This window comes from Salvelinus alpinus, chromosome 35 (assembly GCF_045679555.1).
Source record: "Salvelinus alpinus chromosome 35, SLU_Salpinus.1, whole genome shotgun sequence".
In the NCBI taxonomy this organism is placed as follows: Eukaryota; Metazoa; Chordata; class Actinopteri; order Salmoniformes; family Salmonidae; genus Salvelinus; species Salvelinus alpinus.
The window spans coordinates 7572839-7598205 of NC_092120.1; the positions used below are offsets into that span (position 1 = coordinate 7572839).

A 25367-nucleotide genomic window follows, 5' to 3' on the forward strand; every position below is an offset into this window, starting at 1 on the left:
CTACATGGTGCACTACTTTGGACCAGAGCCCTATATAGGGAATATGGTGCCAAAACCTATGACAGTTTCCCCCCCCCCCCCAATTTCGTGGTATCCAATTGGTAGTTACAGTCTTGTCTCATCACTGCAACTCCCATACGGACTCGGGAGAGATGAAGGTCGAGAGCCATGATTCATCCGAAACACGACCCAACCAAGCCATACTGCTTCTTGACACAATGCCCACTTAACCCAGAAGCATCAATGTGTCAGAGGAAACACTGTACACCTGGCGACCGTGTCAGCGTGCATTGCGCCCAGCCCGCCACAGAGGTTGCCAGAGCATGATGGGACAAGAACATCCCTGCCGGGCCAAACCCTCCCCTAACCCGGACGACGCTGGGCCAATTGTGCGCCGCCCCATGGGTCTCCCGGTCGCGGCCGGCTGTGACAGAGCCTGGACTCAAACCAGAATCTCTAGTGGCACAGCTAGCACTGCCTCAGACCACTGCTCCACTCGGGAGGCCTACTTCCTATGAATGTGTATTGCCAAGTCACTATAATAAGGTTGAAGAATATGTGAGGTCATAAATGTTACTTGAATTACCCCTTCAAATTAAACACATACTGTATAAAGCTACAGGCTTGAGTCATTTAATAGGTTATAAACTACTATTTGAACGCAATCCAATAATGATGAACTGAATTGTGAACCTGTAAAGACACATTGTGAGCATTTACATAACAGCTCTGCTAATCTGGATCATAATACAGGAGTTTTATAGCAATATGAATATGTCTGCCAAAAGTGGACTTATGTGGACATTTAGCTAGACTCAAAAGCAACAGCAATATAACATGATCTTTCAAAACATCAAACTATAGAGGCAAATTATTTAAGAATGTAGACACATGAAACTGTATTTGAATAAACCTGACGTGTTTTTAGGAGAAACAAAAGGTGGCAAAGCGATGACAAAATCCTCATTGGGGTCACACAGTGAAAGCATACTGTGCTAGAAAGCAGAATGATGCATCTTTGAATTCTACAAGGTTGATAGGCCATTCAAAAACAGCATTCTCTATTATTCATCCTCTACGAGCACACAGTGTTGTTTTATTGGTGCTAAGTTAATTCATGTTATCCCTGGGAGTGTTATGTTCAGACCAAAGCAACGTCCTTGAGAATGGTTGATGGGTCCTATTCTGAAGGAGACATAACAGCAGCGTCAATGACTGAGCCTACGGAGTTATGAAAAACTATTGTGGGACGCAGTAGGCCTATGTTATCAAGGCTACTTTAGGCTCTTTAGGTTTAGAAGAAAAGCTGCGACACATAACAGTGCCATTAACAACAGTTGTACAAAACACACAAAAAATGATCATGTATTCACCTATTAAAGGGAAATTCCACCACTTTTCAACCTGATACTCATCATCTCAGAGCCGTACCAGTCTACATAATATTATGTGAAAATGGCGTGTTTCTACGATCTGTGGTTGAAAAGATAAGAAGAAAAGTCTTAAAATATCCTTCCCTAAGACATCATCGAGTAGGATTTTTTTATTTTGAAATTGTGATTTTCAAAACTTGCAACGAGTTTCTAGCCGGAGGGAAGCTATTTTCTTGCTCCCCGCGTCACCATGAATCTCATAGGGTTTAAAAATCACAGTTTATTTTTATGTTTTACCTTTTGATGATGTCATCAGGTAGAACATTTTTACTTCATATTTGTTACTACAAAACATAGAAATATGCCGTTTTCACATGTGGACACCAGTGGAGGCTCCTCAGAGGAGGAAGGGGAGGACCATCCTCCTCAGTGAATTTCATCAAACTAAAAAGGGTAAAACATTTAAAAAGTTGCCATTTTTAGAAAATAAATTACTAAATATGTTCACGCCACCAAATAATTGATTAAAACACACTGTTTTGCAATGAAGGTCCACAGTAGCCGCAACAGCACTCTGAGGGTAGTACCATGGTGTAGCCGGAGGACAGCTAGCTTCCGTCCTCCTCCGGGTACATTGACTTCAATACAAAACTTAGGAGGCTCATGGTTCTCAACCCCTTCCATAGACTTACACAGTAAGTATGACAACTTCCAGAGGACGTCCTCCAACAGTCACGTTCTGACCTTAGTTCCTTTTTTATGTCTTTATTTTAGTTGGTCAGGGTGTGAGTTGGGGTGGGCATTCTATGTTGTTATTCTATGTTTTGTTCTGTGTGTTATATTTCTAGGTGTTTGGCCTGGTGTGGTTCCCAATCAGAGGCAGCTGTTTATCGTTGTCTCTGATTGGTAGCCATATTTAGGTAGCCTGTTTTCCAGTGTGTGTTGTGGGTGATTGTTTCCTATTTTCTGTGTTTCACCATACGGAACTGTTTCGGTTGTTTGTTCGTGTTTTGTTATTTTGTTCTGTGTTCATAATTAGATTTTTGGGGGCGTGACAGTACACCCCCAAAAGGTGCGGATTCCGTCCGCAAAACCTGACTCTAAAGGGGAGGGTCCGGGTGGGCATCTATTCACAGCGGCGGCTCCGGTGCGGGACGTAGACCCCGCTCCACCTCTGGCTCCCCCACTTTGGTGGCGTCTCTGGTGCAGGGACCCTCGCTGCAGGCCCCGGACTAGGGACCCTCGTCGCAGGCCCCGGACTGGGGACCCTCGCCGCAGGCCCCGGACTGGGAACCCTCGTTGCAGGCCCCGGGCTGGAGACCCTCGCTGCAGGCCCCGGACTAGGGACCCTCGTCGCAGGCCCCGGACTGGGGACCCTCGCCGCAGGCCCCAGACTGGGAACCCTCGTTGCAGGCCCCGGGCTGGAGACCCTCGTTGCAGGCCCCGGACTGGGGACCCTCGCCGCAGGCCTCGGACTGGGGACCCTCGCCGCAGGCCCCGGACTGGGGACCCTCGTTGCAGGCTCCGGACTGGAGACCCTCGTTGCAGGCTCCGGACTGGAGACCCTCATTGCAGGCTCCGGACTGGAGACCCTCATTGCTGGAGGCTCCGGACTGTAGACCGTCGCTGGAGGCTCCGGACTGGGGACCCTCGTTGCAGGCTCCGGCCTGGAGACCCTCGTTGCAGGCTCCGGACTGGAGACCCTCGTTGCAGGCTCCGGACTGGAGACCCTCATTGCTGGAGGCTCCGGACTGGAGACCGTCGCTGGAGGCTCCGGACTGGAGACCGTCGCTGGAGGCTCCGGACTGGAGACCGTCGCTGGAGGCTCCGGACTGGTGACCGTCGTTGGAGGCTCCGGACTGGAGGCCGTCGCTGGAGGCTGCGGACTGGTGACCGTCGCTGGAGGCTCCGGAATGGGGGCCGTCGTTGGAGGCTCTGGACTGGAGGCCGTCGCTGGAGGCTCCCTGCCATGGATCATCACTGGAGGCTTCGTGCCATGGATCATCACTGGAGGCTTCGTGCCATGGATCATCACTGGAGGCTTCGTGCCATGGATCATCACTGGACCGTGGAGATGCACTGGAGGTCTGGAGAGCAGAGCTGGCACAACCCGTCCTGGCTGGATGCTCACCCTAGCCCGGCAACTGCGGGGCGTTTGCACAGGACGCACTGGGCTGTGAGAGCGCACCGGAGACACTGTGAGTAGAGCCGGCGCAGGATATACTGGGCCGAGGAGGCGCACTGGAGGTCTGGAGAGCAGGGCTGGCACAACCCATCCTGGCTGGATGCTCACCCTAGCCCGGCAACTGCGGGGTGCTGGCACAGGACGTACTGGGCTGTGGACATGCACCGGAGACACAATGCGCAGAGCCGGCGCAGGATATCCTGGACTGAAGAGACGCACTGGAGGCCAGATGCGCTGAGCCGGCACCATCCGTCCTGGCTGGATGCCCATTCTAGCCCGGCCGATGCGGGGAGCTGGGATATAGCGCACCGGGCTATGAGTGCGCACTGGAGACACACTGCGCAGAGCCGCATAACATGTGGCCTGACTAATCACACTCTCCCCACGGTAAGCGCGAGGAGTTAGCTCAGGTCTTCAACCTGACTCTGCCACTCTCCCGTGTGCCCCCCCCGGGAGAGGGGGGGCTGCCTCTCGTGCTTGCTCCGCTGTGCCAACTCCTCGTACTGTCGCCGTTCCGCCTTTGCTACTTCTAGCTCCTCCTTAGGTCGGTGAAATTCACCAGCCTGTGCCCAGGGTCCCTTGCCTTCCAATATCTCCTCCCATGTCCATTCCTCCAGAAAGCGCTGCTCCTCCCGGCCACGCCGCTTGGTCCGTTTGTGGTGGGTAGTTGTCACGGGCGTCGAAAGAAGTGGACCAAAGTGCAGCGTCGTGAGCATACATTTCCTTTTATTATAGAATGTCGTCAACAAAACAAGTAACAAAATAAACGACCGTGAAGCTTACGAGGGCTAAGTGCCACTAACAAAAGTCAACTACCCACAATCCCAAAAGGAAAAAAGGCTGCCAAAGTATGATTCCCAATCAGAGACAACGATAGACAGCTGTCCCTGATTGAGAACCATACCCGGCCAAAACATAGAAATATAACACATAGAATACCCACCCTAATCACACCCTGGCCTAACCAAAATAGAGAGGGCGTGACAGAATGAACACTTATTTTAACTTAATATAATACATCAATAAAATCTATTTAGCCTCAAATAAATAATGAAACATGTTCAATTTGGTTTAAATAATGCAAAAACAAAGTGTTGGAGAAGAAAGTAAAAGTGCAATATGTGCCATGTAAAAAAAGCTAACGTTTAAGTTCCTTGCTCAGAACATGAGAACATATGAAAGCTGGTGGTTCCTTTTAACATGAGTCTTTAATATTCCCAGGTAAGAAGTTTTAGGTTGTAGTTATTATAGGAATTATAGGACTATTTCTCTCTATACCATTTGTATTTCATATACCTTTGACTATTGGATGTTCTTATAGGCACTTTAGTATTGCCAGTGAAACAGTATAGCTTCTGTCCCTCTCCTCGCCCCTATCTGGGCTCGAACTAGGAACACATCAATAACAGCCACCCTCGAAGCATCGTTACCCATCGCTCCACAAAAGCCGCGGCACTTGCAGAGCATGGAGTAGCCAAGTCTCAGAGCGAGTGACGTTTGAAACGCTATTAGCGCGCACCCCGCTAACTAGCTAGCCATTTCACATCGGTTACACCAGCCTAATCTCGGGTGTTGATAGGCTTGAAGTCATAAACAGCTCAATGCTTGAAGCACAGCGAAGAGCTGCTGGCAAAACGCACAAAAGTGCTGTTTGAATGAACACTTACGAGCCTGCTGCTGCCTACCATCGCTCAGTCAGACTGCTCTATCAAATATCAAATCATAGACTTAATTATAACATAATAAACACACAGAAATACGAGCCTTTGGTCATAAATATGGTCGAATCCGGAAACTATCATTTCGAAAACAAAACGTTTATTCTTTCAGTGAAATACGGAACCGTTCCGTATTTTATCTAACGGGTGGCATCCATAAGACTAAATATTCCTGTTACATTGCACAACCTTCAATGTTATGTCATAATTACGTAAAATTCTGTGAAATTAGTTCGCAACGAGCCAGGCGGCCCAAACTGTTGCATATACCCTGACTCTGCGTGCAATGAACGCAAGAGAAGTGACACAATTCCACCTGGTTAATATTGCCTGCTAACCTAGGATTTCTTTTAGCTAAATATGCAGGTTTAAAAATATATACTTCTGTGTATTGATTTTAAGAAAAGCATTGATGTTTATGGTTAGGTACAGTCGTGCAACGATTGTTCTTTTTTTCGCAAATGCGCTTTTGTTAAATCATCCCTCGTTTGGCGAAGTTGGCTGTCTTTGTTAGGAAGAAATAGTCTTCACACAGTTTGCAACGAGCCAGGCGGCCCAAACTGCTGCATATACCCTGACTCTGTTGCAAGAGAAGTGACACAATTTCCCTAGTTAAAAGAAATTAATGATAGCAGGCAATATTAACTAAATATGCAGGTTTAAAAATATTACTTGTGTATTGATTTTAAGAAAGGCATTGATGTTTATGGTTAGGTACACGTTGGAGCAAAGACAGTCCTTTTTCGCGAATGCGCACCGCATCGATTATATGCAACGCAGGACACGCTAGATTAACTAGTGACTATGATTGATTGATTGATTGTTTTTTATAAGATAAGTTTAATGCTAGCTAGCAACTTACCTTGGCTTCTTACTGCATTCGCGTAACAGGCAGGCTCCTCGTGGAGTGCAATGTAAGGCAGGTGGTTAGAGCGTTGGACTAGTTAACCGTAAGGTTGCAAGATTGAATCCCCGAGCTGACAAGGTAAAAATCTGTCGTTCTGCTCCTGAACAAGGCAGTTAACCCACCGTTCTCATTGAAAATAAGAATGTGTTCTTAACTGACTTGCCTAGTTAAATAAAGGTGTAAAAAAATCGGTGTCCAAAAATACTGATTTCCGATTGTTATGAAAACTTGAAATCGGCCCTAATTAATCGGCCATTCCGATTAATCGGTCGACCTCTAGTCCCTACAGGTTCCCAGTTCAACATATGTTTTCTTCTTTAAAAAATATATACAAATTATTAATTGTTTATTGATAATGTGGAACGTTCTACTGTACTGTATGTAGATTCAGAGTTCAGATATCTGGTAAGGACAAAGCCAATCATTGGAGTTCAGATCTCTGGGAGGGACAAAGCCAATCATTGGAGTTCAGATCTCTAGACACAGCCAATCATTGGAGTTCAGATCTGTAACTAGGGACACAACCTCAGCTGTAGACATAGAGCAGCATTAGCTCCTGGCAAGGTGGTAGGACACTGTCATTGTAAGTTAGAGACATCAACTCAGCACAGGCTGACTCATTATACAAAATGAAATTAAACTGACAGGGACAAACGCTCTTGGGGCCTCCTTCCATAAAATTCATTGTTTGATTTGTTCCAAAAGCACGATTCAATTGGTTGGTGAAGCCATAGAAGGCAGAACTGAAGGCTCCGAGGACGGTTCATTTTGGTTAAGTGCTGTGCGATTCATGACAACCCGGTTGACGGCCAGCAATACAACATCAACCCATGATGGTACTGTACATAACACCAGCCTGTGATTTATCATGTCAGCTATCTGTCATATTAATCATCAGGTTCACAAAGAGTCTGCACAATTTAGAGTTAATTATATGCACCCTTAAAAGGTGGACTCAGCTAGATGACTTTGCATGCACCAAGTGAAGACATAGTGGGTAAATTTCCGCAACAACTAAGAGCGTTGAAGTGCGAGGCTAAACTTCCCTGCTGTTTTGGTCACATAGGGTGCCATTATAGCCTACATAGTTGGTCTATAGGCTGAGGCCTGGCAGGGACAGAGGGTGAGTGGCCAGTATGGGCCGGTCTGGGAGGGGCGGTGTGGCTGTGGGGTCAATGGGCTGGGTTTACATAAGCTTAGCTGTGCTTAATCCTCTGTAAGCCACAACCAGTCCCATGATGCGTTAGGAACAAGTTAGGAACAAATATACACAGGCAGTTAGGAAAGCTAAGGCTAGCTTTTTCAAACAGAAATTTGCATCCTGTAGTACTAACTCAAAAAAGTTCTGGGACACTGTAAAGTCCATGGAAAATAAGAACACCTCCTCCCAGCAGCCCACTGCTCTGAGGCTAGGAAACACTGTCACCACCGATAAATCCACTATAATTGAGAATTTCAATAAGCATTTCTCTACGGCTGGCCATGCTTTCCACCTGGCTACCCCTACCCCGGTCAACTGCCTGGCACCCTCCACAGCAACCCGCCAAAGCCCCCACCATTTCTCCCTCACCCAAATCCAGATAGCTGATGTTCTGAAAGAGCGACAAAATCTGGACCCTTACAAATCAGCCGGGCTAGACAATCTGGACCCTCTCTTTCTAAAATGATCTGCCGAAATTGTTGCAACCCCTATTACTAGCCTGTTCAACCTTTCTTTCGTATCGTCTGAGATTCCCAAAGATTGGAAAGCTGCCACGGTTATCCCCCTCTTCCAAACTGCTACAGACCTATATCTATCCTACCCTGTCTTTCTAAGGTCTTCGAAAGCCAAGTTAACAAACAGATTACCGACCATTTCGAATCCCACCGTACCTTCTCCGCTATGCAATCTGGTTTCAGAGCTGGTCATGGGTGCACCTCAGCCACGCTCAAGGTCCTAAATGACATCATAACCGCCATCGATAAGAGACATTACTGTGCAGCCGTATTTATCGACCTGGCCAAGGCTTTCGACTCTGTCAATCACCACATTCTTATTAGCAGACTCGACAACCTTGGTTTCTCAAATGATTGCCTCGCCTGGTTTACCAACTACTTCTCTGGTAGAGTTCAGTGAGTCAAATCGGAGGGCCTGTTGTCCGGACCTCTGGCAGTCTCTATGGGGGTGCCACAGGGTTCAATCCTCGGGCTGACTCTCTTCTCTGTATACATCAATAATGTTGCTCTTGCTGCTGGTGATTTTCTGATAACACCTCTACGCAGACGACATCATTCTGTATACTTCTGGCCCCTCTCTGGACACTGTGTTAACTGACCTCCAGACCAGCTTCAATGCCATACTTCCGTGGCCTCCAACTGCTCTTAAATTCAAATAAAACTAAATGCATGCTATTCAACCGATCACTGCCCGCACCTGCTCGCCCGTCCAGCATCACTACTTTGGACGGCTCTGACTTGGACAACTACGTGGACAACTACAAATACCTAGGTGTCTGGTTAGACTGTAAACTCTCCTTCCAGACTCACATTAAGCATCTCCAATCCAAAAATAAATCTAGAATCGGCTTCCTATATCGCAACAAAGCATCCTTCACTCATGCTGCCAAACATACCCTCGTAAAACTGACCATCCTACCGATCCTCGACTTCGGTGATGTCATCTATAAAATAGCCTCCAACACTCTACTCAACAAACTGGATGCGGTCTATCACAGTGCCATCCAATTTGTCACCGAAGCCCCATACACTACCCACCATTGCGACCTGTACGCTCTCGTTGGTTGGCCCTCGCTTCATTCCCCGTTCCCAAACCCACTGGCTACAGGTTATCTACAAGTCTCTGCTAGGTAAAGCCCCTGCTTATCTCAGCTCACTGGTCACCATAGCAGCACCCACTCGTAGCACGCGCTCCAGCAGGTATATCTCACTGGTCACCCCCAAAGCCAATTCCTCCTTTGGTCGTCTTTCCTTCCAGTTCTCTGCTGCCAATGACTGGAACGAACTGCAAAAATCTCTGAAGCTGGAAACACTTATCTCCCTCACTAGCTTTAAGCACCAGCTGTCAGAGCAGCTCACAGATTACTGCACCTGTACATAGCCCATCTATAATTTAGCCCAAACAACTACCTCTTCCCCTACTGTATTCATTTATTTTGCTCCTTTGCACCCCATTATTTATATTTCTACTTTGCACATTCTTCCACTGCAAATCTACCATTCCAGTGTTTTACTTGCTATATTGTATTTACCTCGCCACCATGGCCTTTTTTTGCCTTTTACCTCCCTTATCTCACCCCATTTGCTCACATTGTATATAGACTTATTTTTCTACTGTATTATTGACTGTATGTTTTGTTTATTCCATGTGCAACTCTGTGTTGTTGTATGTGTAGAATTGCCATGCTTTATCTTGGCCAGGTCGCAGTTGCAAATGAGAACTTGTTCTCAACTAGCCTACCTTGTTAAATAAAGGTGAAATAAAAATAAATAAATAAATAAAATGCCGTCTACTGTGGGCTGTACGTAGTATGTATGTAAAGCTGTTATAAACCCTGCCTGTCTGTCACAACGCAAGTAACACAAAGCTGGTAATTTCTGTATAGAGCTATTGTCTAAAGAGCTTGTGGTCATTACTGCATGGTCTATTGAGTTAAGGGTCAGATGAGTTGAGGGGTTGAGGGTCAGATGAGTTGAGGGATTAATTTTCTATCCTTATTTTTGTCGAGCAATTGGTTCGCAGTGGATGGCATCTACTGTATGCCTTTTTGAGATTTGTGTCAACCTGGCTGGTGAACGGGGTTGCAGGTAGCCTAGTCGTTAGTCATTGTACCCTGATGAAGACAGCTTGCCTGTCGAAACGTTGGTAAATTAAATATTTTTGCATCTGAGCTCCTAGAGTGTGGGGCTCTCCTTTATTTTTAAGCCTAGTCGTTAGAGCACTGGGCCAGTAACCGAAAGATTGCTGGATCGAATCCCCGAAGCTGACAAGGTAAAAATCTGTCGTTCTGCTTCTGAGCAAAGCAGTTAACCCACTGTTCCCCGGGCGCTGAAGACGTGGGTGTCGATTAAGGCAGCCCCCCGCCCTTTCTGATTCAGAGAGGTTGGGTTAAATGCAGAAGACACATTTCAGTTGAATACATTCAGTTGTACAACTGACTAGGTATCCCCTTTCCCTTAAATGTGGTTTCTTCTCTATCACCAAGGTTTTCAAAAAACTGAGAAGTCAGTTAGGGGGTTTAAAGCCAGAAGGCTCATGAAGCAATAATGAGAGAATGCCTTTCTTGGAAATGTTCTTGTCACAGAGAATAAATGAAATGTGCATTTCCTGTAATTAGAACAGAAAGCAACTATGCAGTCACTTCCCTTGTCATTATTTGAGTGCTTTTCTTGCTGTTTTAATATGTCTCGCTCCCCATCCCTCTCTGTAAAATTGAACAGCTCTTTTCATTAGGATAAAACACAGCAACAAGCATCATGACTCAACACTCTGAAAAAGCTGTTAGAAAGTAAATCCTTTAATCTAGAACTTTCACTGTTAGCAAAATCCTAACGCGCAGTCAGACAGTGACCAACATTGGCACAGGGTTGTTGTCTTACCAAATAACATCATAGGGAATTATTAAATGCAGAACATTTTAGGTCAAGCATAAGTGCATTGGTAAAAAAAACTTTCTAAAAAAAGTTGATTGATTGGTTGACTGACTGACTGACTGATTGATTGACGGATGGATTGATTGAAATGTATTAAATGGCGTAGCCCACAGGATTTTCCAGTTCAGTGGTTCTCACCCATACACTCAGAGGATCAAACCCAGCAGGACAATCCTAATGCATCTATGTTTAATCATCGTCTAAGAGTGGAAACTGTAGCTGATGATCATTGAATAGTATTGCCTGACGTGGTGTGTCCATAAACCCCTGTCTGCAAGGGCGTAGGAGCTGGGGGGAGGACAGGGGGGACATGTCCCATTCAGTGTTAGAAGCAGGAGTGAAAAACAGTGAATGTTTTGAAGCCAAGAACACTTGCTAGCTACAGAATTACTTGCACAATCACTGTCTTAGTCTTCGTCATAGGGTATCAAGTTCACAATGCCACCAGTCAAGAAGAGAGAAAAGATAGATGTGCAAAGGACTGTAAGTAAGGTTCTTGGCAACAGCACACACCACCCCTGGCAAACTAGCTGGCCAATTTGAGTGCTTTCAGCTTAGATGTCTTTAATTTCATCACAGAGACTTTGGTTCATGAAGGTGTGTTCCATGTGTTAAGACTTTGTTTGGTGTTATCAGTGACAACCATGAACAGACAGACAGGCTGAGAGGAAGGGAGAGAGGCCACAAACCAACAGATACGATACTGAGAAGTGACTATCCATGCTCATAAAGTTAATAGGCTGATGATCTGTCATAGTGTGAATCAATCTGAATGATTTTATATGATCGCTGATGACCAGGGTAGAAAATGAATCATATAGTAGCAGAGTACAACATGGTAGTTTAATTAAATATATGCATATTAACAGTCACACTGGTATTCAGTATAGTATGAATGGCCCTGGTCTTTAGACTGATTGGACTGTACCAGTGTAAGTGCCCCTCTGCAAGGCCCCCCGTAGCAAAATGCCCCCCCCCCATGGTAGAGTCTATCCTACTGTACGCCCCCCCCGCCCCTGCCTGTTTGAGGTGGTGGTTACCTATGAGCATAAAGTCACGTTTTTGTAGCTCCTATGCTTTCTCCACATGCTTTCAGTTGTTTTTTGACATGCATTCCTGATTCAATTGTCAACTGCTCAAGGTAGTTTTCACGGCAATAGTGCCTTTAGTGATGATATAGGCCTACTATTGTCATTTCAGCTCTGAGAAATGAGAATGCTCGCAATTTCATAGACAGGGAGTCGGATAATAACAACCAGTTTTGTACCAGGCAGCGTTCAGTGGGTTGCATTCCAAATGGCACCCTATTCCTTATATTCTGCAGTGCACTACTTTTGGATAAAAAGGAGTCAATGCATAGGGAATATGATGCCATTTGGGATGCATATCACTGAGAGTAGGTGTTTTAATCAAGTCTAGCAAGAGCATGCATAATCACAGCACATTGACTCGTGACTCAGGATGGAAGGTGTGTTAGCCCCGTACAATTACTTACTCTTACATTATACCAATGTCTGAAATGACTTGTATTGTTTACTCAAACATGATTAGATCTCAACATCTTCCAATTGGAATTGCATGAGCTGAAGTCAATTATCCATTTGAGGTCAAGAGGAATTGGTTTTAGAGTTAAAGATGCACTATGCAGAAATAGCTCCGCCATTTACTGGTTGCAAAAATTCTAATGGTTTGCTTAATTTCAGTTTATGTGACAAAACAAGTAAGTATAGTGTAGAGAATCATTGTATTTTCAGCTGGTGTACAAAAGTGAAAGTAAAAGACGCAAAAACAAAACTTAAGAAGAGGAAGCATAGAAATAACGCACATAGAATAGATCTACTCTATCCCTCCCCCTCCCTCAGGACCTGAGCCCTAGCACCATGCCTCAGGACTACCTGGCCTGATGACTCCTGGCTGTCCCTGTCCCCAGTCCACCTTGTCGTGCAGCTGCTCCCGTTTCAACTGTTCTGCCTGCGGCTATGGAACCCTGACCTGTTCACCGGACGTGCTACCTTGTCCAGGACCTGCTGTTCCCCCCCCCCCCCCCCCCCATCTCTCTCTCTACCGCATCTGCTGTCTCAACCTCTGAATGCCAACTGACATTAACTCCTGAGGTGCTGACCTGTTGCACCCACTACAACCACTGTGATTATTATTTGACCCTGCGGGTCATCTATGAACATTTGAACATCTTGAGGAACGATCTGGCCTTAATGGCCATGTACTCTTAAAATCTCCACCTGGCACAGCCAGAAGAGACAACCCCTCAGAGCCTAGTTCCTCTAGGTTTCTTCCTAGGTTTCTGCCTTTCTAGGGAGTTTTTCCTAGCCAACGTGCTTCAATTTGTTTTTCAACGTGCAATCTGCATTGCTTGTTGTTTGGAGTTTTAGGCTGGGTTTCTGTATAAGCACATTGTGACATCTGCTGATGTAAAAAGGGCTTTATAAATAAAATGTGATTGATTGATTGACTTGCTTTCATTGAGAATGATCGATTGATAACACACATTTCCAAAAGTTACATATTGCAGCTTTAAGCTGAGAGATGATATAACTTTTGAGTGAGAGTTATTTAAATGACTAAAATATGTATTTTTTTTATTGTAAAGATTACATTATGTATCTTATACTTGAATGGTAACGATGCTGGTAATGTTGACTTATGTTAACAGACCTCTAATTGAACTATCCACTAACCGTAACTCTACAGTGGCAAATTGTTGTGTATCAAGAGTTGCAATAGTTTGTTGACAGTTTGAGTAGCCCAACTAAAGACCATCTATAGCACGTGTCAAACTCATCCCACTGAGGGCCGAGTGTCTGCGGGTTTCCGCTCCACCCTTGTCCTTGATTAATGAATTTAAGTCACTGATTAGTAAGGAACTCCCCTCACCTGGTTGTCTAGGTCTTAGTTGAAAGGAAAAAACTAAAACCAGCAGACACTAGGCCCTCCATGGAATGAGTTTGACATCCCTGATCTATAGGGACTATCCAAATGAAGTGTGACTGTGACCAAGGTCTGTCTGCCCTTGTGGTGCTTGTCTTGACCTTGAGTCTTGAGTTCCTTAGTGGAACAGGGGCAATGCCATGGCATGGGGTGCATGTAGAAAATAAATAACCAATGACTGCAAAAAACACATACTGTAAAAGTTCCATGCATGTCACATGTTCAGCTGTTGGCTACCTTGATGCATTATGCAGCCCGATTGCTGTGGATGGATATTATCTCTATGAAGAGTGGCAGGCCAGATGGCTATAGTTAGGGCGAATTAGTGTTTAAGGCAGACAGACCGACAGACAGGCAGACAGCCAGACAGTGATGAGTAATGTGTATGCAGGCAGGCATCATTCATTCCATTCCCCACCGAATGCATTCCAGAGATAACTTTCTATCCAGTCTCCCACCATGAACTATTAAACTAACATTAAAATAATAGGGGGATTGCATCATTGCACATTATGTTACCATTTTAATATAATCACATGTTCACGTGTCACATGTACGTGTGTAGTAACATGCATAATGTTATTATTATGTCCCTGTTCCTGTGTCATCCTTTTACAGCTTATACTTCAAAAACTAGCCTACTTCGAGGCTGCTGGACAATTATATACAGTACTAGTATGGCTACTGTACAGGCTATAGCATAAACTATAATATCTTCAAAAACAATGACAGCCTCGCCCATCGAACAATTTGATACCGCGCGCGGCATTCTGAAAAATACACGTATTGAACAGATATTTTTAGTGTACCAAATGTGGTGGTTCAATGTCAAGACTGTTACCTGACTTTTAACTGGTAATGCAGGTATGTGCGTGCGTGCACTGTTCTGCTGAAGAATCGTTTCAGCTGTTCTGTTTTCTCAAAGCTTTGCGAGGGGTTGTATATAACATGTTTATTAGTGAACAACATGTCAATGCATGAATATACATTACTTGCGGGAATACATATATTTTCATGTATAAAATGTAACTTCAAAATATAAGCCGGTGAGTGCATCGTTTCAAAAACATCATACGCGATAGCCTACGCGTCAGTCCCACAATAAAACAACAAACTCGCGTCGTTACTTACTTTCAGAAGGGAGCTCGTGCAATGACCCGGGTTCAGTTGTTTACAAACATTCTCAGTCGGTGTGAAACAGAATTCGGTCTTAATTATTCTGCAAGCGTGCAGCATCATATCAGAAAGTGGGTACAGTTGAGACATGCGGAGTAATTTGACCCTCTCATAATAGAAACTACCATCATGAAGAAGAGGAGCAGGGGAGGATCGGATCAAACCAACACCAACACAGCCCTAGTCTATAGCAACGGGAGGGATGCATCGAGGCGTTGGAGGAGAGAGATATTGCAAATTAGTTGTGACGGGGCGGATTGGATAGGAGGGGAAATGACAACACTTCAGTTGTTCATCATACCAATGCAGAAGCGACCTATACATTCATCAGACTATGAGACAGGAGAGCTGATGTCTGTGTGAAGGGATATAGAGCAGACAGACAGTGGTGGTCAATTCAGAGAAGAAAGCAGGGGTTCTAACCCCTGTCATTTCCCCTCCTATCCTATACCAGGTGGAGTCAGAGGAAGGCCATCAAAAGACTCCAGCCACCTAGGTCATAGACTCTTCTCTGCTACTGCACTTGCAAGGGGTACAAATGCACCAAGTCTGGAACAAACAGGACTCTGAACAGCTTCTACCCCAAAGCCATAAGACTGTTAAATAGTTAACCAAATAGCTACCCGGACTATCTGCATTGACTCCCTTTGCACTCTTTTGACTCATCACATACACTGCTGCTACTGCTTCTTATCTATCCTGTTTCCTAATCATGTTACCCCTACCTATACAGTATGTCCATATCTACAGTACCTCGTACCCCTGCACATCCACTCAGTACTGGTACCCTGTGTATATAACCAAGTTAGCGTTACTCGTTGTGATTCATTCCTCGTGTTGTCATTCTATTATTATTTGTTATTTTTTTCTCTCTGCATTGTTGGGAAGGGCCAATAAGTAAGCATTTCACTGTTAGTCTCCACCTGTTGGTTACGAAGCATGTGACAAATACATTTTGATATCATATGACACAGTCATATGAGAGACTATGAATATTATCAGTAGGGCTATTAATATTTATCTGAACTGAATAACCCATGATAATAGTTCCAAGACGATACTTGACAGACATGTAGCACTACTGTAGTATGTGTTGTACATTACATAAAGGGGACATGTTTATTGCCTTGGGGCTGCTGCTTGTCATCAATAGTAAGGCATGCAATTAATACCCACTACACTTTGTAAAACATACACAACACATATGCCAACATTACACATGCAGACACGTAAACAGACACTAATCCACATCACAATCAATGATTAAATTAATCTAATCGAAAAACAATTGACATTTCAATCATACAATCTACTACTAATTTACTTAAACAAGGCTGATTGTCAGAAGTCAGTGTGGGTCCTTTCCATCATTAGCTCGCTACAGTCTAGTCTACCTGGTTGCCATGGTAATCCCTCCGGCTCTGGTGGGGTCAGCTCTTAGCTCTACTAACACCCTGTAATTGACTGTGCTGGATCTAATGAGAATGGCAGCCAGGCAGGGTGTTAGGATGCAGTGTTCACAGAGAGCCAGGACCAAGGGAATGATAAGTGTTTAATTAATACAAATTGCACTGAGATGTTCTTGAATAAACCATATTAATCAACTGCCCTTGGCTGGATGGAAATGAAATAATATAGAATAGAAAGTAATACAATAGTTTATTGTCCTCTGAGGAGGAAATTATTTTCTACAACCTCATACATAACACACAAACAAACCAACATTACCATCACTCAGACATTTTCAGTTTCATGTGAGATACAGGAAAAGAGATTGAACAGCACATTGAATAGCCTGGATGACAACACATTTTACAACATCATTTTCATGTTGTGTGGTGCTAGGTAAAAATGTATTAGAATGTTATGACTTACCTGGTTAAATAAAGGAAAACATTAAAGTATCAGGTTTCAGGTAAGGCCCAAGTGCAGACTGTGTAGAAGTAACAATATTTATTGTAACAACAGGGGCAGGCAAACGACAGGTCAAGGCAGACAGGGGTCGATAATCCAGAGTAGTGGGGCAAAGGTACAGGACGGCAGGCAGCCTCAGGTCAGGCAGAGGTCGGTAATCCAGAGTAGGGGCAAAGGTACAGGACGGTAGGCAGGCTCAGGGGCAGGCAGGCGGACTCGGAGTCAGGACAGGCAGGGGTCAAAACTAGGAGGGTGAGAAAAGAGAGACTGGAGAAAGCAGGAGCTGAGACACAAAACGCTGGTAGGCTTGAACAAACAAGACGAACTGGCATTGACAGACAGACAGAAAACACAGGTATAAATACACAGACATAAAGTACATATCAGAGAGAGAGAGAGAGAGCACTATTGACAGGAGAACTCAACACATGTAAGGTATGTAAATAATGGCACATTTAACTTAATGCTTTAAAAAAGTTATTCATGTTTATTGAGCAGTGTTCAAATCTGCTATTTGTGGTGTGACTCTGAGGCCCCATATCTTCTGACAGAATGAGAAGTTTTGGGCCCAGTGAGCTGGAAACAGTGCATTTCTCAAGTATAAATGAAGACTTGTTCCCGTATTGATTGATTGGAGCGTGTCGAAGGCGAGGGGTGAAAATCGATGAGCGTGGTGTGGAGGCTGAGGGAGGGCTGAAGACTGATGCCCAGTCATGAACACACCGGTCCAGACCCTGTCGCTATGCTCTCATAAATAAGCAAAGAAGACTGCAGGTTTCTTAAGAGAGGGAGAGAGAGGTGGTGGTGGTGGTGGTGGTGGTGTTGTCAGGGGACAGATTGTGTGAGAGGGACAGACGCACACACACACTATCGCACCACTGTCAGCGTTAATTCTGTCACAGCTCCCACCCAGATGGCATTTGCACATAAAGCCACAGGAACAACTGTGCTGCCTTTATCCTTCCATCTTATCTCACACGGGTTCCTTCTACCTTATTACCTGAGAGATCCTCGTTATCCACTGTGTGTTATCCACATTCAAAGCAATGGGTCAGAGATGATAGAGAGAGAGAGAGAGAGAGAGAGAGAGAGAGAGAGAGAGAGAGAGAGAGAGAGAGAGAGAGAGAGAGGGGTGTTAGGAGTTTAGAAATTACCTTCAAGAAGAAGGAACAGCCTTGCTGCTGTTGTGGTAGAATCTGCTTGACATGACTGTCTGTCTGGCAGTTGGTTTCCTCATTGTACATTCCCCTCACACCTCCCTTTCAGATACAACATCATATTTGACAGCAACAGAAACTATCACCAGCTCTAGCAAATGAAATGATGATTAGGAAAAGTTATTGCTTTGAAAAGTGACCCCTGACCTCTGCTCCTTAACCCTCTGAAGATGATTCAGTCTCCAGGTACAACACAGGCACTAAGTATCAGCCAATCCTCTTTGGCCTTGACTCCCTCATATCATGGGGACCAGAATAAGACAAATCACAAAAGATCTACTAGCTTCATAACATAAGTGACCTTACTAAAAAAGAAATCAATGTGTTGTGGATGCAAACACTGAAGCATTGGAACATTTAATTCACATTTCATCCTAGAAGAAGTGCGAGATCAGACTCCTTTCTGCCTATTTTCAATCTCCAGTATGACACTGTGAGCCAATGTATCAGACTGAGGTGAATACAGGATCAAATGAATGAAGTCAAGCCAGTGGGGTGGGAGATATGAACACCTGCCCATCCATCCCTGGGAAAGCCCCGCAGACAGACAGATGTTGCCCTGCGATGACCTCTGTGATATAAACATGCTGCTGGCAGCGGATATGTTTCCCTGTTAACCTGCTTCATCTACCCAATACAGAACAGATAAGGACAACAGGAAATGGGTTTTCATGGTTGCTCCCCAATTACCGCCTGATTTAATGGAGCTGGCCTGTGGATGTGTAGTAATGTAATGTTAGGACTTCATTTGCCCATTCACCTCACATTTTAATTAGAAATCCCTTATCAATGTTCAAGAGTGAGTTTCATCAAATATTTTGACTACAGAATGTGTATCCCAGCTAGCACATTTGGTTCCTTGGAAGTTGTGGGAATGTACGTTTTTGGTTTCCCATTGGTTCTGGGAACTAAGTCATACGTTTCCTGATAGGTAAAACAAAAAGGTGTTTAAACGTTCTGAGAACGGAAGTGAACATTTCACCTGTTCTGGGAACATTCATTTTTAGATTGCAGGGAGGTTCTGAGAACGTTTTACTATGGTTCCCTGAAAGTTTTCCAGGGAGGTTTTATTAACGTTCTGAGAATGAAAAGTATAGGTTATTTAGAGGTTTTTGAATAACATCCTTAAATCCTTTACTAAATGTTTCAATAAGACTGCTAGCTTAGGTTAACTGTTTTGAACTCCAAGAACAGATAGGACACAAATACATTTTTCTTAGTCATTAATCATGCAAACACATTTATTTTTTATTGTGGCATGGCGTCAGTGAGATTTTAACCTATGATCATCTGTTCTCTATCCATGGAATGAATCCACTGCCCCACCAGGATGGAGTTAGCATGCAATGTTTTTTAACTTATACAAAGCTGTTACTTTTATACTGTTCAAACAGACCCAATTTCAAAGGAAACCAGCACTCATTAAGGTTAAGTGTGACCAATTAGTGGGTATGGCCAACACACCTGAACACACTTAACAAGATAGAGGATAGAGAGAGTGTTGTTGAGGATGAAAACGGAATGTATGTTTTTTTAAATACTTTGAACATTATTAATGTTATCTTGTGATTTTTTGAAAAGTTTTCATAATGTTCTGAGGAAATTACTTTAAATAAAATCATGAGGAAACTTGGAGAAAACGTTATGCTGAAGTATTGAAATTTCCACAGAAACCGTTGTTTCTTAACGTTCTTGGAACAATTTGAGTACATTGCTTTAAATAGAACCACGAGGAAACCTGTAGATAACGTTATGCTGAAGTATTGACAATTCCACAGAAGAATGTTATTTCTTAATGTTCTCTGAACTATTTAAGAACATTCCCAATGTCAAACCAGTTGGAGAACGTTCCTAGAACATGACCAAAAATGACATGAAATGTAAACATGTTTGAACTTTTAGGAAACGTTTTGTTAAAGTAATGAAATAACTTGTGTGCTGAGAACGTTCCAAAGCCAAGCAACTATCCTGCACCATTCCAGAACGTTGTGGGAAGGTTGTATGCAAAATAACTATCGGATAACGACACTCGTACCAAGCTCAAGAAACATATGGTTCTCAGAATGTTACAGTATGTGCTGGCTGGGGTATGTGTGTGCAATATGCTATAACTTTGTTTGTATTTGTATTATAAAGCTGTAGGTCAACTGTTCTCTGCTAGAAGTGGCTTTGAGCAATGCCCTGTAGGAGAGGCTGAACTACACTCTTAGAAAAAAACGTAATATCTAGAACCTAAAAAGGTTATTCATCTGTACCGATAGGAGAACCCTTTGAAGAACCCTTTTTGGTTCCAGGTAGAACCTTTTTGACTTCCATGTAGAACCTTTTACAGAGAGGGTTCTAAATGGAACCCAAAAGAGTTCTACCTGGAACCAAAAATGGTTCTACTTGGATTCAAAAAGGTTTCTCCTATGGGAGCAGCCGAAGAACCCTTTTGGAAACCTTTTTTCTAAGAGTGTATAGAACCACACGTACCACACTTTATGAGAGGATATTTAATGTCAGGGGATGAAGCGATCAACCCAGTAAAAATGGATGCTTCCAGAATACAGAACAGAAATGTCAAGGATGGTGTCAAGGAGAGCTGGCACTGTAGAAAGAGCTCATCAACATACCACTGAATGACTCTGTCGAAGCATTCTGCCAGGTAGGCACAGATAGAGAAATGGTTCAGACAAATGTTATGTGTAGGAAATACTGGTTATGTTCGAAAACAAGTGCAAAACGTGTCTCTCATGAGCAGAAATCTCATATCTGATCTCTTATGTGAGCACTAAATTGCAGGGAGATTGTATTTCATTTAAAAAATACATTACCAGCCAGGCTTCCAGGGATCAATAGCGTATAGTATTTCAAGACATCAAAGGAAAGCAATCATATCACCATGACGTTACAATGTATGACACAGTCGTCTCAGCTCTATCCAATCAGCAGTGGAACACATTATTTAAATTCAAAGCCTTATTCTCAATCATTGGCATGTAAAACTCTAAATGCAGCCCGGTAATCCTTATCACAAGCAACAACTACAGTAGCTTACCATACAGTACACTCTTAGGAAAAAAGGTGCTGTCTAGAACCTGAAAGAGTTTTTCAGCTGTCCCCATAGACTAACCCTTTGAAGAACCTTTTTTGGTTCCAGGTAGGACCCTTTTGAGTTCCTTGTAGAAGCTTTTACACAGAGGGTTCTACATGGAACTACATGGAATTCATATTGAACTGTAGCTTTGAAAATCAAAGGATATATGTAGGCTATCTCTTATTGAATGTCTCCTGACAATGTTGTCATGACGTTGCCCTCTTTGGGTACAGCGAGCACCATCCCCCTCTCTCTGCCTCCTATAACCAGGCTGCTGTGGTCAGAGAGGTCGTAAATTCCTAGGGAAGATCCTGCCTCATGGACACACAGTATAGAGACAGAGTGAAGTTTCATAGAGAACAAAGGAATTTCTTCCACCTCACAGAACTTGAGGTCCGAACAACATTTATGTTTCAGAGAAGGTATAAAAGATCGGTGAAGAATCCAGCTACAAACTGGTCCGTTTGTTACAACTTGGTGAAACTCATGGGAGACAATGCGGCCACATTACCATAACGCTGTTTATATAATAGCCTCAGATATGAGGTTTACATCTAATTGTTGTATAAGATGAATGAGTGAGGATGATACTGTTTGTAAAATTGTGTAATGTGATTTTGGACTGTTTAATGAAGGACACTCCAATTCCCTTTTGAGTTTAACTAAATCAGAGGACCACCCATGAGCCCAGTTAGGGTCAGGCATCCTGGGACAGGCCCTTTTCTGCAACTTCCAAATAAAAAACCCCCACCTGGGTTTTCTATCATCAGACCATGTTTCTCTCAATCACGAGAGGACAAAGGTTGCAGACCAGCTTACCTCGATAACGAGAGGGCCAAGGTTTGAGACCAGACTGCTGAATCTTTTAACCATCCCACGTGGTTAAACTCTTAGACTATCGATACCGACAGAATGGGAACAAGTATTTGATATTAGTTACTGGTCTGCAGCTAGGAATTCGGTATCATTGAACGCGAGGAACGACAACCGCCGAAACACCTATCCATGACGACATGAATGAATGTCACTCTGAACCACCCACTCTAACCACGACAGAGAGAGAGAGGACGGAAACTCTCCAACAGAAACTAACTTTTCAGCAGAGATCCCGACGACACACTGAGCGTGGATGTATATGTTGATTGCGGTTGTTCCCGAGTAAGAGTGAGCGTTCATGTGCAAGGGATTAGCATTTCAATTGTTGTAATTATCAACTCTGTAGTGACTTCTTAGCTGACCCCCACTTCCCTTTTGTCTTACAAGCCGCCATGCCGGTTTAGCCCACTAGGGCAAATTCAACCTATCATTTCTTGTAACCATATTTGCTTTGTTTGTTTGTTTATGCATTTCTGTGAATTACTTAGTTGGTAAATAAGTGATTTGAGACAGTTGATGTATGGATGACTCACGGTGAGTACTGGGTTCGTGCAGATGGCCAGCGATTTGCGACGTTTGGAATGAGACTAACGTGAGGTAAAGTAAATAGTTCATTGATTCGAAGACTAATTGATCAGATATAAAATGTCTGAAAGGTTGTATTAGGAGAGTTATGACTTTGTGGTCTGAGTATTAACCTTGGTGCCCCGACTTCCTAGTTGATTGCAGTTGCATGATTAATCAGTTTGGTCGCGTGATACTAATTACAGAGAATCTTTGATGAAAACTAAGTCTAAGTCTAAGTCTAACTAAGTCTAAGTCTAACTAAGTCTAGGTGGCAAGTTGTTGTTTAAGACAACATAGCAAGGTAGAAACACATGACAACACAGCATGGTAACAACACAACATGACAACAACATGTACAAGCATGTGAAAAATATTATATTCTATTCCCAAGGAGGAAACTTATTAGGAAGACCTCAAATATAGAATCTTTACAAATATATAACCCCTCTCCAGTGCATGGTAGAGGTTAAGGGATAAAGTTCATGTTGATTTGGTGAATAAAACTAAAAACCAGAAAAGATTGCTGTCATATAATATCAATGTTAACATAGCTTTTAAATCTAATGTGATATGTATATTGAGCCACTCCTTTAGAGTTTATGCCCCTTTAAAAGATTCATCAAATATTTATCCAACCTCTTAGAGTGCTGTGCACTGCAGTTTTATGTGTCGATGGAGTTAATGAATCGAAGACAGATGAGAGGATGAGTGACAAGCAGAGTCATTTGGTTCTGTATGTGATGTCTATTACCTGCTGATGGGACAAACAGCTTATTTGACCTTCTGATGACACAATTCTCAGATCTATGTCTGCCATGGCTGCCATGTTTGGGAGCCCAATGAGCCCAGGACTCATTTTTGAAGGTGCCTTGAGGAAAACAAATTCAACTAATTAAGCACAAACATTCCAATAAAGACATAATTAAAAACTACAGGTTACAATAAAGAAAAACTACAAACCAGAATAAATGTTAATATTTAATCAAAACAAATGCAATTGTCATTTAACAGTTCAGCATTAGACTCCTAAACTGCCTGAGTGGCACTAGGGAATCAAGACACAGGGAGTTCTGCAGGTTATTCCAAAAATGGTGGGCATTAAAACTGAAGGTGAATTTACCTAATTCGTTGGAGACACTAGGAGCCTCGAGTTAACCAACATGTAACTCATGTGATATAGGGGACTTTAATGAGGACCAGCCAACCATTTGATACAGGACACAGTGATGCATATTAAAACTGTCACCTGTCCTCCCGAGTAGTGCAGTGGTCTAAGGCACTGCATTGCAGTTGTTAGCTGTGCCACAAGAGATCCTGGTTTGAGTCCAGGCTCTGTTCCAGCCGGCTGTGACCAGGAGACCCGTGGGGTGGTGCACAATTGGCCCAGCATCGTCTGGGTTAGTGGAGGGTTTGGCCGTCAGGGATGTGCTCTTGCGTGGGGGGCTGGGCACATGCACGCTGACACGGTCGCCAGGTGTACAGTGTTTCCTCTGACACATTGGTGTGGCTGGCTTTTTATTTTTTATTTATTTTACCTTTAACTAGGCAAGTCAGTTAAGAACAAATTCTTATTTTCAATGATGGCCTAGGAACAGTGGGTTAACTGCCTTGTTCAGGGGCAGAACGACAGCTGTTTACATTGTCAGCTGGGATACCTGCCGCTCCAGGCTATCTGCCGGCTAACCACTAGGCTACCTGCCGCCCCAGGCTACCTGCCGGCTTCTGGGTTAAGCAGGCATTGTGTCAAGAAGCAGTGCGGCTTGGTTGGGTCGTGGCTCTCGACCTTCACCTCTCCCGAGTCCGTATGGGACAAGACTGTAGCGATGAGACAAGACTGTAACTACCAATTGGATACCACGAAATTGGGGAGAAAAAGGGGTAAAAGTTACAAAAAATAAATGTAATTTTTAATTTTATTTTAATTGAACTGTCACCTGTGATAAAACAAAGGCTGCGGTGGTAGACCGCATCCAAAGGTTTAAGACTAGTGACTGCTGCATTCTGTGTAAATGGTGTCACCATAGTCAAGAACTGGCAAGAAAGTTGACTGTAAAATTTGCTTCCTGCTGTTTAGGGAGAAGCAAGATCTATTTTTTTTTATAACTAGCTCATCAGTATGTTTTTTAAATGTTAAACCCGATCGATGGGAGAACCATTCAATTAATAAATACAGTGCCTTCAGAAAGTATTCACACCCCTTGAGATTTTTCAAATTTTGTTGTGTTACAGCCTGAATTAAACATTTATTAAATTGAGATTTTGTGTCACTGGCCTACCCCATAATGGCATACCCCATAATGTCAAATTGTCAAATTGACAAGTTAATAAAAAATGAAAAGCTGAAATATCTTGAGTCAGTAAGTATCCAACGCCTTTGTTATGGCAGGCCTAAATAAGTTCAGTAGTAACATTTGATTAACAAGTCTCATAATAAGTTGCATGGACTCACTCTTTATGCAATAATAGTGTTTAACCGGATTTTTTGAATGACTACCTCATCTCTGCACCTCACACATAGTTATCTGTAAGGTCCCTCAGTTGAGCAGTGAATTTTAAACACAGATTCAACCATAAAGACCAGGGAGGGTTTCCAATACCTTGTGAAGAAGGGCACTTACAGTATTGGTAGATGGGCAAAACATTTAAAAAAGCAGACGTTGAATATCCCTTTGAGCATGTTGAACTTATTTATTACACTTTGGATGGTGCAACTTAGTTGCTGAAGAGGAAGGAAACTGCTCAGGGATTTCACCATGTTG

The 25367-nt window shown here is 43.5% G+C and overlaps 1 protein-coding gene across 3 annotated transcripts in view; it reads right to left on the bottom strand.

Annotated features, from left to right (window-relative positions):
* The window catches only part of LOC139564143 (oxidation resistance protein 1-like), a 200090-nt gene extending 185041 nt beyond the window's left edge, over positions 1-15049 (bottom strand). For all 3 annotated transcript variants that reach the window (XM_071383368.1, XM_071383365.1, XM_071383363.1), the window contains exon 1: positions 14911-15049. The gene's annotated coding sequence lies outside the window, so the exon portion shown is untranslated. The remainder of the gene's footprint in view (positions 1-14910) is intronic.
* Positions 15050-25367: the final 10318 nt, after the last annotated feature.